Here is a 12,361-nt window from a genome sequence, read left to right on the forward strand (position 1 = left end):
CCAATCTAGTTTAAACCCTGCTTCCAAATTCCTCTTTCTAAAGCACAATCCTGTTTGTGTCATCTGTTCACTGAGGAAGCATTCACTGAGCACCTACTAAGTACAAAAAGAAACGCAAGGTCTTGCCTCCTATAATGTAGGGCCAATTTATGTCAAAAATCCCAATCATGTAATATCGATTAGAAGTAAACCTAGCAGATATCTAGTCCATGCCTGAATCTCCTATATGAATTTCTCTATAAATGATAAATGGATATCTGGATGGAGAATTCATTTTTTTTAAAAGGAGCCAAATACATATTGAAGAAGTTGGAATTTTTTACAAGCTCTTCCTTCAGTCCTGCTTCCTGCTCAACAGAGGGCAAGCTTCTTCGTTGCCATTCAAGACCTTCTGTAGGTCAGGCACGGTGGTTCACGCCCATCATCTCAGCACTTTGAGACGTGAAGGTGGAAGGATCGCCTGAGCCCAAGAGTTTGAGACCAGCCTAGACAACATAGTGAAACCTTGTCTCTACAATAAAACAAAATAAAATAAAATAAAATAAAATAAAATAAAAATTAACTGAACATTGTGGCATGCTCCTGTGGTCCCAGCTTCTCAGGCGGCTGAGGCAGGAGGATTGCTTGAGCCTAGGAGTCAAGACTCCAGCGACCCACAATCATACTACTGCACTTCAGCCTGGGTGACACAGCAAGACCCTGTCTCTTAAAAAACTAAAATAAATGAGAAGGCAAGGCAGGAAAATCGCTTGAGCCCAGGAATTTGAGAGCAGCATGAGCAACATGGTGACACTTTGTCTCTACAATAAATATAAAAATTAGCCAGTCATGGTGGCGTGCACCTGTAGTCCCAGCTACTCAGGAGACTAAGGTGGGAGGGTCACCTGAGCCCAAGGAGGTCGAGGCTGCAGTGAGCTATGATCACGCCACTGCACTCCAGCCTGGGCAACAGAGTGAGACCCTGTCTTAAATAAAAATAAAAAGATCTTCTGTAGCTTGACCCTAAGGCACTCATATCCTACCTTCTGATATTCTCCCTTAACATTCTTCTCCCTGGATATGCTTTCACACCAGCACACTTTCCCCTTGTTCCACATAATCAAATCTCACACATCCTTCAAGGCCATGGTCAGGGTCCACCATCTCCATAACACCACGCTGAGTCCCTCAGCTGACTCATTACCTCCCTCACCTGAGATCCCTCAGGCTTTATTTTTACCTTCCGTAGGGGTTTCTATCTTTGATGATTGATGCACCTGTCTTTTTTTTTTCCATACCTCACTGAAAGGTCCGTGATATCTGGGCTTATCTCCTGGATGTCTGTCTCCTCCAGGTACCCAACGTAATGACTCGGACATTTCATTTGACAGACACTTGTGGAATTAATAGAGCAGCAGTTCTCTGGATCTGTTATTTTGTGAAAGGAAAAGCTTTCTTAACATATGAACATTTCTACTAACTCTAATATTGTAATTTCTAAATTTAAAGTATCAGATAGTATTATATACCTAATACTGTGTTTCCCATTTCAAAGACACAATTGTGATTTTCTGGGGGAAAGACAGTACAGAAGAAACAATTCACTTATAAACAGAATATTTTAAAATGTTAGTTGTTAGCAACAGAAAATAACAAAGTTGCTCATAGTGGGAGGAGATACATGTAGTCAAGAGTCACCAGAGCATTAAAAGGAAAAAGTACTGGCTGATCTGGGCTTTGAAATCCCCATACAGTTCTTAAGCCCTGGGCATTTTAAGTCAAGAACGAAGGCTAAGTCAGGGACACTAGAGGGGGCCAAGCCTTGCAATCTGCAGAACACGCTTTCTGGCTGAATTAGCCTTGGGTTCACGGATTCTAAAACATTTGCTTAGCAGATTGAAAAGGATCATCTTTATCACACATTCAAGTGTGTCTAGAAGACCGTTTCTAAAATGCAAGCTATGTTGAATTTATTTTCAGTTTTTACTAGCGTTAAACCTCTTTGGAGAAGATAAGTATTAAGAACTTGATGTCTGTGCATTTCATGCCATTTTTGCAAGTGAATATATCCTGAGACCTATCTGTGAGCTAATCTAAGACATTTAACAACCCCTGATGGGGTTTCTGGGGATGGAAGGAGAGAACAATCAGGTGGGATCCTGTTCTAGTCCCCTCCCACCTAATCGGACTGGCCAGGAGCTGGGCTGTCCTGGACTTACCAATTCTCAAAGCATGAGGCTCTCACATCATCAAGCCGAGGTCTAGAGGTTACTACCCACACTTTCAAACACCAAGCCTGTGGGACCGATTATGGCCAGCCCCTCTAGCCTCTTCACTCCGTCCAAACCCAAAGAAAGCCCTAAGCAAGTAGTGTTTAAAAGTACCTGGATATTCTGGGGCAGCAGTGTGAGCTCAGCCTGGCCACCATCACCAGAACCGGCCCTGCTTCTGGGTCTTGATGGACGGCTCAGGGTGAAGGAGTGAGGCTCCCATGCACAGTCGGGAGATAAGAGTGAGGAGCAGCTGGAAGGTGAGGGGAAGTATTGGCTAATGTCCTGATTGATTGCCCTGCCTCAAAGAAGTGACACTAGAAAAGGTGAAATCACATAAAATCACACATTCCCTAAAGGATTAGAACTGGATCATAATTTCTTGCCATCTATAAATGTTTATTTGTACTAAAATTTGGGACACAGGAACTTAAGAAATAAAATAGGATATTGTGACTATAAAGCCATTGTGCATCATCAGTATCCCTGAGAATAACCTCATGCTGAGGAAGACACTCCAGGGGACCCCGGCATGGAGGGCTCTCCCACACTACCTACCCCCAGTGCCACCAGAGAGAAGACTAAGGAATTAACAAGCACGAGGGCCTCACCAGCGGCTGCAGAGCCTGCAAGGCCAGAGTGAAGTACCTGACAGGCCCCCTTTTCATCCAAATGCCGCTTTGAGAAAGCCTCTAAACGCGACTGACATCAGTTTCCAGCTAACTTGAGGGCAGGAGACTGAAGAGCCAGGTCTAGAAAGAAGAGCAAATCGTGGGGGCTGGCTGCTAAGTTGAGTTTGCAAAGAGAGGTGCATTCCCCAGTACTCCTCCGTGTGCCCATACTGCTGTCCCAGCATCCTCATGCTTTTCCTCTCCCTCTAAATCCTAATAAGAAAAGGAAGATAAAAGCAAGCAAGCAGAAATTTTTAAAAATTGCTTTTTCCAGTAGAGATGCCCAGTGAGGGTGAGCCCGTGAAAAGAATCAAGAACAAGGCTGGAGCTGCTATCCTGGAGGTGGGGCAGGACAGAAAGAGTTCCAGGCAGCATCAGGAGAACAAACGAGGTGTCCCGGCTTGTCTGGAGCCTGCTGTGCAGGCCAGAGGGCTGTGGAAAGCCGACCCTGAGGGCGAGTGAGGAATTAAGAGGCGAGGTCTGAGCTGCAGAGGGCCGGGGAGCTCCTGTCTGTGCTGAGCTGCTCAATCACCGTGCCTTTTCTCAGAAACAGGCCCTGCCTGGCTTCTCTCCAGGCAAAGTGCAGACTGGAGGCAGAGAGTGGGCTGAGGTGAGAGAGAAACAGGCGGCACTCCTGCCCAGACTCCAGGAGGGCAGCTCGAACCCTCCATAAATCAGAGCCGGCCGGGACCGCAGCAGGGAGAGTAAACACATGGTCTAAAGTGCGGGGCCGAGAGCAAGTGGGGTACAGACCCCGCCTCTGCCCGACTCCGCCAACGGAGAACGGCACTGGACGCTTCCCTGCACTTGTGGGATGTGGATGAGAGGAGACAAGCGAAACTGAGAAAAGAGAAGAGAGACAGCTCTCCTTCTGTGGGAGCGCTGGGCTTGGCCACATCAACCCCAGTTCAGGCAGATGAAAGTGTTCTTTCAATAAACCCTCGGGAGGCTCAGTGTCTTGGTCTGTTTTGGGCTGCTATAATATAATATCCGAGAAGACCGGCTAAAACCAGAAATTGATGTCTCACAGTCCTGGAGGCAGAAGAACAGAGAGAGACAGAAGTGGGGCGGGCGGGCGGAGGCCAAACTCATCTTTTTAAAAGGAACACGCTCCTGCCATAACCGCATTAATCCTTTCATGAGGGCAGAGCTCCCTTGATCCAAGCACCTCCCATTAGGCCTTATCTCCCAACGAGTTGTCAACACATAAACTTTGGTGGGCTGGGGAGGGACATTCAAACTGCAGCATTCAGCATGAATTGTAGCCACAATCACAGCTGTCACATATAACTCTGTGGTCTGGTTCTGAATTGGACTTAAAGCTTGGTAAAGGTCAAAAGGCATTTACACTTGGGTACTCTTCCCCAAACCCCACATAAGAAATCCTTCAAGACTGGGTTCAGGTGGCACTGTCTTCATAACCTCCCTCACCTGAGATTCCGCAGCCTCGTTTTCACCTTCCATATGGATTTCCATCTTTGATCGCTGGTGTACACGTCCTCTTTTTCATGCCTCACTGAAATGTCTGTGAGGCCTGTGCTCCATTCTTGGGCATCTCCGTCTCCCCCACAGCACCCAGCACAGTGGCCTGGAAGTTTCTCTACATGCTTGTAGAACACATAGAGCAGCAATTCTTTGGATCTGTTTTTCTGTTGTGTTAAAGGCAGACTCTATATAAATGTTTCCCCAAACTTGTTTTCCTGATTCTCTAATTTAGATTAAGTGTTAAATACCTACCACGTATCTGATCTTGTGTGTTTCTCATTTCAAAGACATGAAAGACACAATTGTGATCTCATTGTGGTAACACAACATAGAAGGAACAATTAGCCTGTGAGACTGATATAATAAAAATGCTTAATTGCACCATATTGTAAGGAGAGCTCAGAAGAGGGAGACCTGCATGTGGTCCAGGAGGGAAGGGAGAGCTAAAAGGGAGAGTAGCTGGTTACACTAAGCTTTGAGGATTTGCACAGGTTGGCAGCCCCACTGATATTGCAGCCCTTGCCCTGGAGTCTGGAGCGACCCATCTCCTTGAAAACTGTCCTGGTTTTCTTGTTGTTGGTTAAGCCACCCAAGAAGAAATCTCAGTTGTCATTGAGAAGAGACAACCATCAGGACACTTCTTGGATTTTTGTGTCTCGTAAACTGAGAAAACTGGGCTAGGCTGGTTGAGAGTCCTCCTTGACATCATCCTCCTCTTCGGCTAAGTAAAAAAAAGTTTCATCAGAATGATTTCCACTTGTCAAACACAGACCTTGCCCTGATCAACCGGAATGGAAGCTTCCCACTTGTTATCGGGCCACCCACAATCTGAGGCTTTTCCCTTGCCATGACACTGGGGTATCTTGTTCAGAGTTCCCATCATCCAGCTATTGGAAAGGTAATTCCAGTACTCAGCTGGTGGTCATAGAAACTTAACTGTCCTCAGTTCAGAGATACAAGATTCCTCTAAGTCCCTCTACCTGAGAGATTAGACTTTCATTCTCCAGAGTCTGGTCCATTTCTGGTTTAATAGGTAAGACAGAAAGCCACGGACCCTCAGGGGTAGGTTGTCAACATGAGACATGGTGGAACAGTGCTGACTAGAAACCAGTCTCAGGCCCCAGTTTTGCCTTTTCATCCAGACAAAACAATTGCTCTGGAATAACATGATCTATGAGTCCAGCAGGCACACCCTACACTCAGCACACAGGCTGGCGTTGTTAATATGGCATGCTTTATGGCTTCCCAAGAGAGCTTTGCTGTGTTTCCTACCGTGGCCACCATTTTCCCTCCCCATCTAAGTCTTTACATGTTCAGTGCCTAGCCCAGAGCCTGGCATGCAAAGACATCCTATAAATAATGCCGAATCCTGAGGAAGACACCTGGCAGATGAATGACACTAGCTAATACAGCCTTTAAAGACATGGTATAACACAAAGATACACATAAATATCCTCTATCTCATTTCACGACAGTAACTTTGAAACCCCATCTTTTGGAAAAGCATTGTCTCCACTGTGATGCCCACGTCAATGAATCTGCTTATCAATTTCTGTTGAGCCAGCGTGGAAGGAGCAACTCTCTGCAATCTATTTACCTTAAGGAGCTCAGTCACGTGCCCAGCTCGCAGCCTGTTTATCAGGATGAAGGATGCTCTCTGGAGAGAGCAGACAGCAGGACAGGCCAGGCTTGGATGACAGTCTGCCCTGTGGAGATTGACTTTAATGAAGCACAGAATAAACAGGAAGATTAAGAGGGTGCAAAAATCAGTGACAAGTTCTAAGTTCACCTCTCTGTTGGAAATGAAGTGTTCTCTGTACACCTGAGAGTTGTCTCTGGCCTATAGATGAGGGCATCTGTTCGGTTGCCAATGATTCCATGCTATACAAATCAGCCTCTACGTGAGCACAGAAAAGCTTTCTCTTAATTTACAGACCTACTTCTGTGCATTTTATTTAAATCTGCGCACAGGGAAATTTTATTTAGAATGAATAAAAATACTGGATTTATGAAAAGGTTTGAGAAAATATTTAATAGGCTAAAATGTTACCCTGACAAACAGTGATAAAATGTTTTTAATATTGATCATTTATACAGTCCTTCCACAGTCCTTTGTGCTGAGAAATCATGCTTTCTCAGCCACTCATGACACAAAGGTATGGTCCTTCCTGTAGGGATGGCTCGCCTTATAAAAGAACTAAGGTGCTGGATTAAAATATAAACAAAACTAGGCTTCTTGACAACGCAATGCTACTTCTATAGGAACTTAATGGCATCCAGACATTTCATTGTACACTGTTTCAGTTCCTTATTTCATATATAATTTTCAATAAATTCTTAAAAACTGAAATTATAAAATAACCAGAGGGAACAGTCCAGAATTCACACCCATCTTTTGGAGATGACCATTTTATTTAGAGGATTCAAATGGAAGTATTTTCTTATGTCATCATTGTATCTTTTTCAAAAACATAGATATTACTCAAGGTGATAGCAAAGTATTGATTTCATATATATATAGCATATTCCTTATTATTTAATCAACTGTGAGAACAATGCATGTGTATGTGTGGGTGTAAACATATTAAATGTTTATCGAGCATCATGTAATCTTGTTGATAGTATTGTAGCATTTATACCAGTAGATGGCACTCTGATTCAGATTGATATTCCAAGCTCCCTGTAGTCCAGCAGGAATGTTTATTCAGTGGTAATGGTAAGCACACTGAATAATCTGCCGGGATGGACCCAAGTGAAAATGTGTACTAACACAGAAGTAACCCAAAACAAGATATGCAGACTATTTTAAGAAAGCTGACATGTAGACATGCACATCGGTAGAGTGCACAGTCATAATACAGTAATCAGAATGCCTGGATCCAGAAGGGATTGATTGAGAACTTCTCTACTGAAGGGGCTCATTAAGTAGACTTCATGGAATGGAACATGTGGCAGCAAGAAGCAGGTATTCTCGGTACAAGTGGCCTTTAAGAAGGTAACGAGAGAAGTAGTTATGAGGAATGTGAACTAGTTTGGGTCTACCTTGAGGAAGTCATCTGAGACAGGCTTAAAGTCAATATTTAAGCTTCATATCAGGAGGAGAAAAAGGAGAGGGAGCAAGAGAAACACAAGCTTTGCAAAAATAAGCAAACAAGGCATGGCCAGCCAAACTTATGCCTGGCATCCAATTTTCACTTTTGATTATTTATCATAGTAACTAAAACTCAACTCACCCAACTGAGCGACCATTTTTAATCTGGGGTTTTATATAGGTGTAAGTGGTTACACTGATATTTTACATTATGTAATTCTGGAGATAATTCAACATATATTAGTCAAATGGAAACACGGAGTTTTCCACCTAAATGTAGAACTCTGAACCACATGTCTCCAGCACTTCAAAAAGCCATCTGCTAGTCTTTAATTTTTGGTTACCTTAATAAGTAATTTCCCAACTTTCTGGCTGTCTCTGTCTGCAAATTCTGTGTATTGTTTATTTATTTTGCATAAACTTACAAAAACCAAGAGGTCACAGGGAAAAAAATGTATTTGTGATTAGGATTTCAATTATTTTTAGAGCAATCGAGACAATGGAGAAGCCTTAAGTGGTATTGTACTTTCTAATGCAAATTCAAAGTTAAAGCAGGAAGGAGGTGTTTTAAATAACTCAGCAGCCAATGCACCAAATGAGCAATTAGTTAAATCTCTTTAAGGTCTCAAGTATAGTAAACCATTAATGAAAACTATGCTGCTTAATCCACAGAAAGTGTTTTCTGTTTGCCATATGTTTCCAGGACTATCATTAAAATTGTAATTTATTATAAGGATGAGGCTTTAAAATGCTGTGCTGAGGCCCTGGGCTCTGGATCCACTGGCTAGGTCAGCACTTTGTGGTTTTAAGCAGCGATGTGCCTTGAGTAAGCAAAAGAGAATGAGGTTTATTAATTCTTGAAATGCTTTAAAGACAGAAATTATGTGCTTTTCTTTTTCTTTTTTGGAAGGATGAAAATATCCTTAAATAGGTTTAGTACCATGACTGGTTATCTCTCCTCAAGAATAATAACATCTCCCTTTGAATTTCAACGACTTTTCCAGACCAGCTGTCATTGGAACAGGGCTTTGAAGTTTGCTGAAGTCAGAGCTTTTATGTGGCCCCCATTGTGACCAACAGAACCAGTCTACAGATGACAAGGTGAAGTCTGGTAGAAAAGAACAGAAGAAATGCAGCTGCCATGCTGCGGACCAAACCCATGACCAAAGTCGTGTGGGACACTGATCTTTAGCACAGCCACTCACTCTGAGATTGTCAGGGCTGCCGAAACTGTATTGTGGGTTTGCTCACCCTGGTATTTTAAGAGAGTCAGGAGGAACCGCGGCTTAGGTGCAGACATGGCCAAGTCCAAGAACCACACCACACACAACCAGTCCCGAAAATGGCACAGAAATGGTATCGAGAAACCCCAATCACAGAGATACGAATCTCTTAAGGGGGTGGACCCCAAGTTCCTGAGGAACATGCGCTTTGCCAAGAAGCACAACAAGAAGGGCCTAAAGAAGATGCAGGCCAGCAGTGCCGAGGCCATGATGCACGTGCCGAGGCCATCAAGGCCCTCATAAAGCCCAAGGAGGTTAAGCCCAAGATCCCAAAGGGTGTCAGCCTCAAGCTCCATCCACTTGCCTACGCTGCCCACCCCAAGCTTCAAGCTTGGGAAGCGTGCTCGTGCACGCATTGCCAAGGGGCTCAGGCTCTGCCGGCCAAGGGTCAAGGCCAAGGCCAAGGATCAAACCAAGGCCCAGGCTGCAGCTCCAGCTTCAGTTCCAGCTCAGGCTCCCAAAGGTGCCCAGGCCCCTACAAAGACTTCAGAGTAGATATCTCTGTCTGCCAACGTGAGGACAGAAGGACTGGTGCGACTCCCCCTCCCCCGGGGCTGCCATCTGCATGGGGCTGGGGTCCTCCTGTGCTATTTGTACAAATAAACCTGAGGCAGGAAAAAAAAAAAAAAAGAGAGAGTCAGTTGGTCACATTCCTTAACTATGAAAATGCGTGTCCTATTCAGGTAAGTACATATGACTAGAGGGAGGTGTAGGGTTGAATTAAGTGGGGTAAATGGTAAAAGGTTAATGTAGAATAATAGGAAAAAGAGTCACATTATGGAAAATGCTGGACACAGAGGACTTGGGTCTCATAGAAACAAGTTTGAGACTGAAGCCTTACACACATTCTGACTTAGTCCCAGTAGTTCATTACACACTTGCCAGAGGAGTTGTAACTTAAAACTTTATTTCCGACCAGAACCCACAAGAATCGCACAGCCCCTAAAACATTCATGTTATTTGCTGCATGTTCATGCTAGAATTTGAGGTTTGCCTTCAGCTACACCTTAGCACAAAAGAAATCATACTAAAAATAATTGGCATAAAGATATCAACTTGCTCATTTGCTCTCTTTCACTGTAAGACAATAAACGAATTAATGATGTCTCATTTGGCTTTATATATTTGCATATTTAAATGTTTGGAAACTTCCCTGCTAAGGAAATTGGGCCTCATCAGACAGCCTAGTAGTGGGTGAATACCTAAATATTTCAAATGTATTAATTCTTTCTGATTGTTGTTAGCAATTTTCATCAACTGTTATACTACATCAATGGCATATTGTTGAATAAATGAAGCAGATTAACACAGCGGTATGCTATTGTGAAAAAAAGGTGATATGCACATTATATATACATACATATCTTCCAAATTCATATAATGTGGTAACGCACATCCACATAAAAACCAGTATGTCAGCTTTGGGAGCCTGGGGTGGGTGGGATACTTGAGGCCAGGAGTTCAAGATCAGTCTGAATAACAGTGAGATCCTGTCTCTACAAAACAAAAAGTATAAAAATAGGCTGGGCATGGTGCTGCATGCCTGTAGTCCCAGCTTACTCAGGAGGCTGAGATGGTAGGATCACTTTAGCCCAGGAGTTCAAGACTGCAGTGAGCTACTATTGCCACTGTACTCCAGCCTGGGCAACAGAGCGAAAGCCCACTGCAAACAGAGCAAAAACCAGTATGTCACCATCCCATAAGTACAACTCAAGTCATATAACACATTTAAAAGTCAAACTAGAATGGCCCTGAGTCCCTCTTCTGTTTGATTTTCTAGTTTTTTTACAAAATTTGCTTCCCAAAATATTTCTCAAAGACTCAGGAATGCTCACATACATTAAAAAAAAAAATGTGCCAAACCAAGGCAGTCTGATGTCCAAGTGTTCCAGTTCACAAAAGGTACACAAATACACACACACACTTGTACATTCACATCTACACATACTCATTGCCTTTCTCCAGGCTATATACCACCCACAGAACCTAAATTGAAACAACTTTCTTTAATTCATTACCACTGTGAAGAAGCACTCAGCCGAGCCTCATTTACTTCCTTCTCCACTTCCGCTCTTCTCACAACGACTATAAATAAAACACATGCCTCTAGAAAGGGTAAGTTCTCAGCACACTTCAAATTGGATACTGAGGGTTAGAATCAACAACAAAAACAACTCCTTCCACCTTCATCCAGCCCTGTGGCCAATCTCAATTCAATGACACCACTCAACTCTGGATTAAGATATTTTAAGTCCAAATGGCCAACTTTTGTTCAGGAAAACAAAACAAAACACTCAAGAGGACTTCTGGTTTCAAATGGAACATCAAAACAAGCTGGTTTCACCCTATCCCCTTGTCCCCCAGAAAACCAAAATCAAATACACAGTACCAAGATTATTACCAGCAAAGTTCCAGAACTCAAATATGGGGATGAGACAGTTCCCATGACCACAAAGATGTTAAAAAACTACGAGAAGATGGTAAGAGAATCAGGCTTCCATATCTACAGCCCCTCTTATGCTGCTCCCTGCCCCCCCGCACCAAGTGCACAAAAAAATTCCTCCCTGATTCATGGTTTCTTCACTGAAAAAAGTTAGACTGAGGTGAACAAATAGCTTCTCCCTTATCTTGGGTTCTTAGGCAGGAGACCTATCCTTGCCTCAAGTCACAGGAAGCACTGAGAATACCTGAAGGGAGAACTATCCCACAGGACAGCCAGAGACAAAGGGGGAGGACAGACTACTATTCCCAACCCTGGAAACTTCTTTGTAATGCAACCAACCAAGTCAGAGAGGTTGTTCAACAGCATCATGCTGTAGGAGCTTCATTCCACAGGTCCTATGGGCAAAAGTCAGCTTTCCCACACTACTGGGATATCCCCTTTGGGACATCCCTTATTTGAGATGGGTGTCACTGTGAATGTTTCCCAGATCTGAAGCAAACGTAGGCTTAAGGCACAATCTAGTACTGAAAAAGCAGGAGCAACCTAGCAGGAATAAAATTTTAAAACAAAATCAAATTTTGTTTTTTTTGTTTTTTGAGATGGAGTTTCACTCTTGTTACCCAGGCTGGAGTGCAATGGCGCGATCTCAGCTCACCACAACCTCCGCCTCCTGGGTTCAGGCAATTCTCCTGCCTCGGCCTCCTGAGTAGCTGGAATTACAGGCACGCGCCACCATGCCCAGCTAATTTTTTTTTTTTGTAGAGACGGGGTTTCACCATGTTGACCAGGATGGTCTCGATCTCTTGACCTCGTGATCCACCCACCTCAGCCTCCCAAAGTGCTGGGATTACAGGCCTGAGCCACTGTGCCCAGCCCTCAAATTTTGTTTAAAAACAAAATTACGACATTGAAAAATAAGATGGCCGGTTAGATGCAGCTCAGGATTGCAGCTCCAAGTGAAAGTGCAGAGGGTCAGTGGACGCCGCATTTCCAGATGGATTTTTATTGCCCACAGACCAGGAGAATCCCAGGCGGAGGAGCCCCACGGGTCACCAGGGCAGCTGTTTGGCTGGCGCGGCTGTTTCGCCTGCGCCCCGGCGCAGTGGCTCCCAGTGCAGAGTAAATGGGACTGTGTCCCC

At 44.0% G+C, this 12,361-nt stretch overlaps 1 pseudogene; it reads left to right on the top strand.

Annotated features, from left to right (window-relative positions):
* The first annotated feature begins 8,776 nt into the window (after nucleotides 1-8,776).
* On the top strand, nucleotides 8,777-9,274 carry LOC135268694 (large ribosomal subunit protein eL29-like; annotated as a pseudogene).
* The last annotated feature ends 3,087 nt before the right edge of the window (nucleotides 9,275-12,361 follow it).

Source organism: Aotus nancymaae, unplaced genomic scaffold (genome assembly GCF_030222135.1).
Source record: "Aotus nancymaae isolate 86718 unplaced genomic scaffold, 86718_ANA_hifiasm-v0.15.2.pri h1tg000041l, whole genome shotgun sequence".
Classification (NCBI taxonomy): Eukaryota; Metazoa; Chordata; class Mammalia; order Primates; family Aotidae; genus Aotus; species Aotus nancymaae.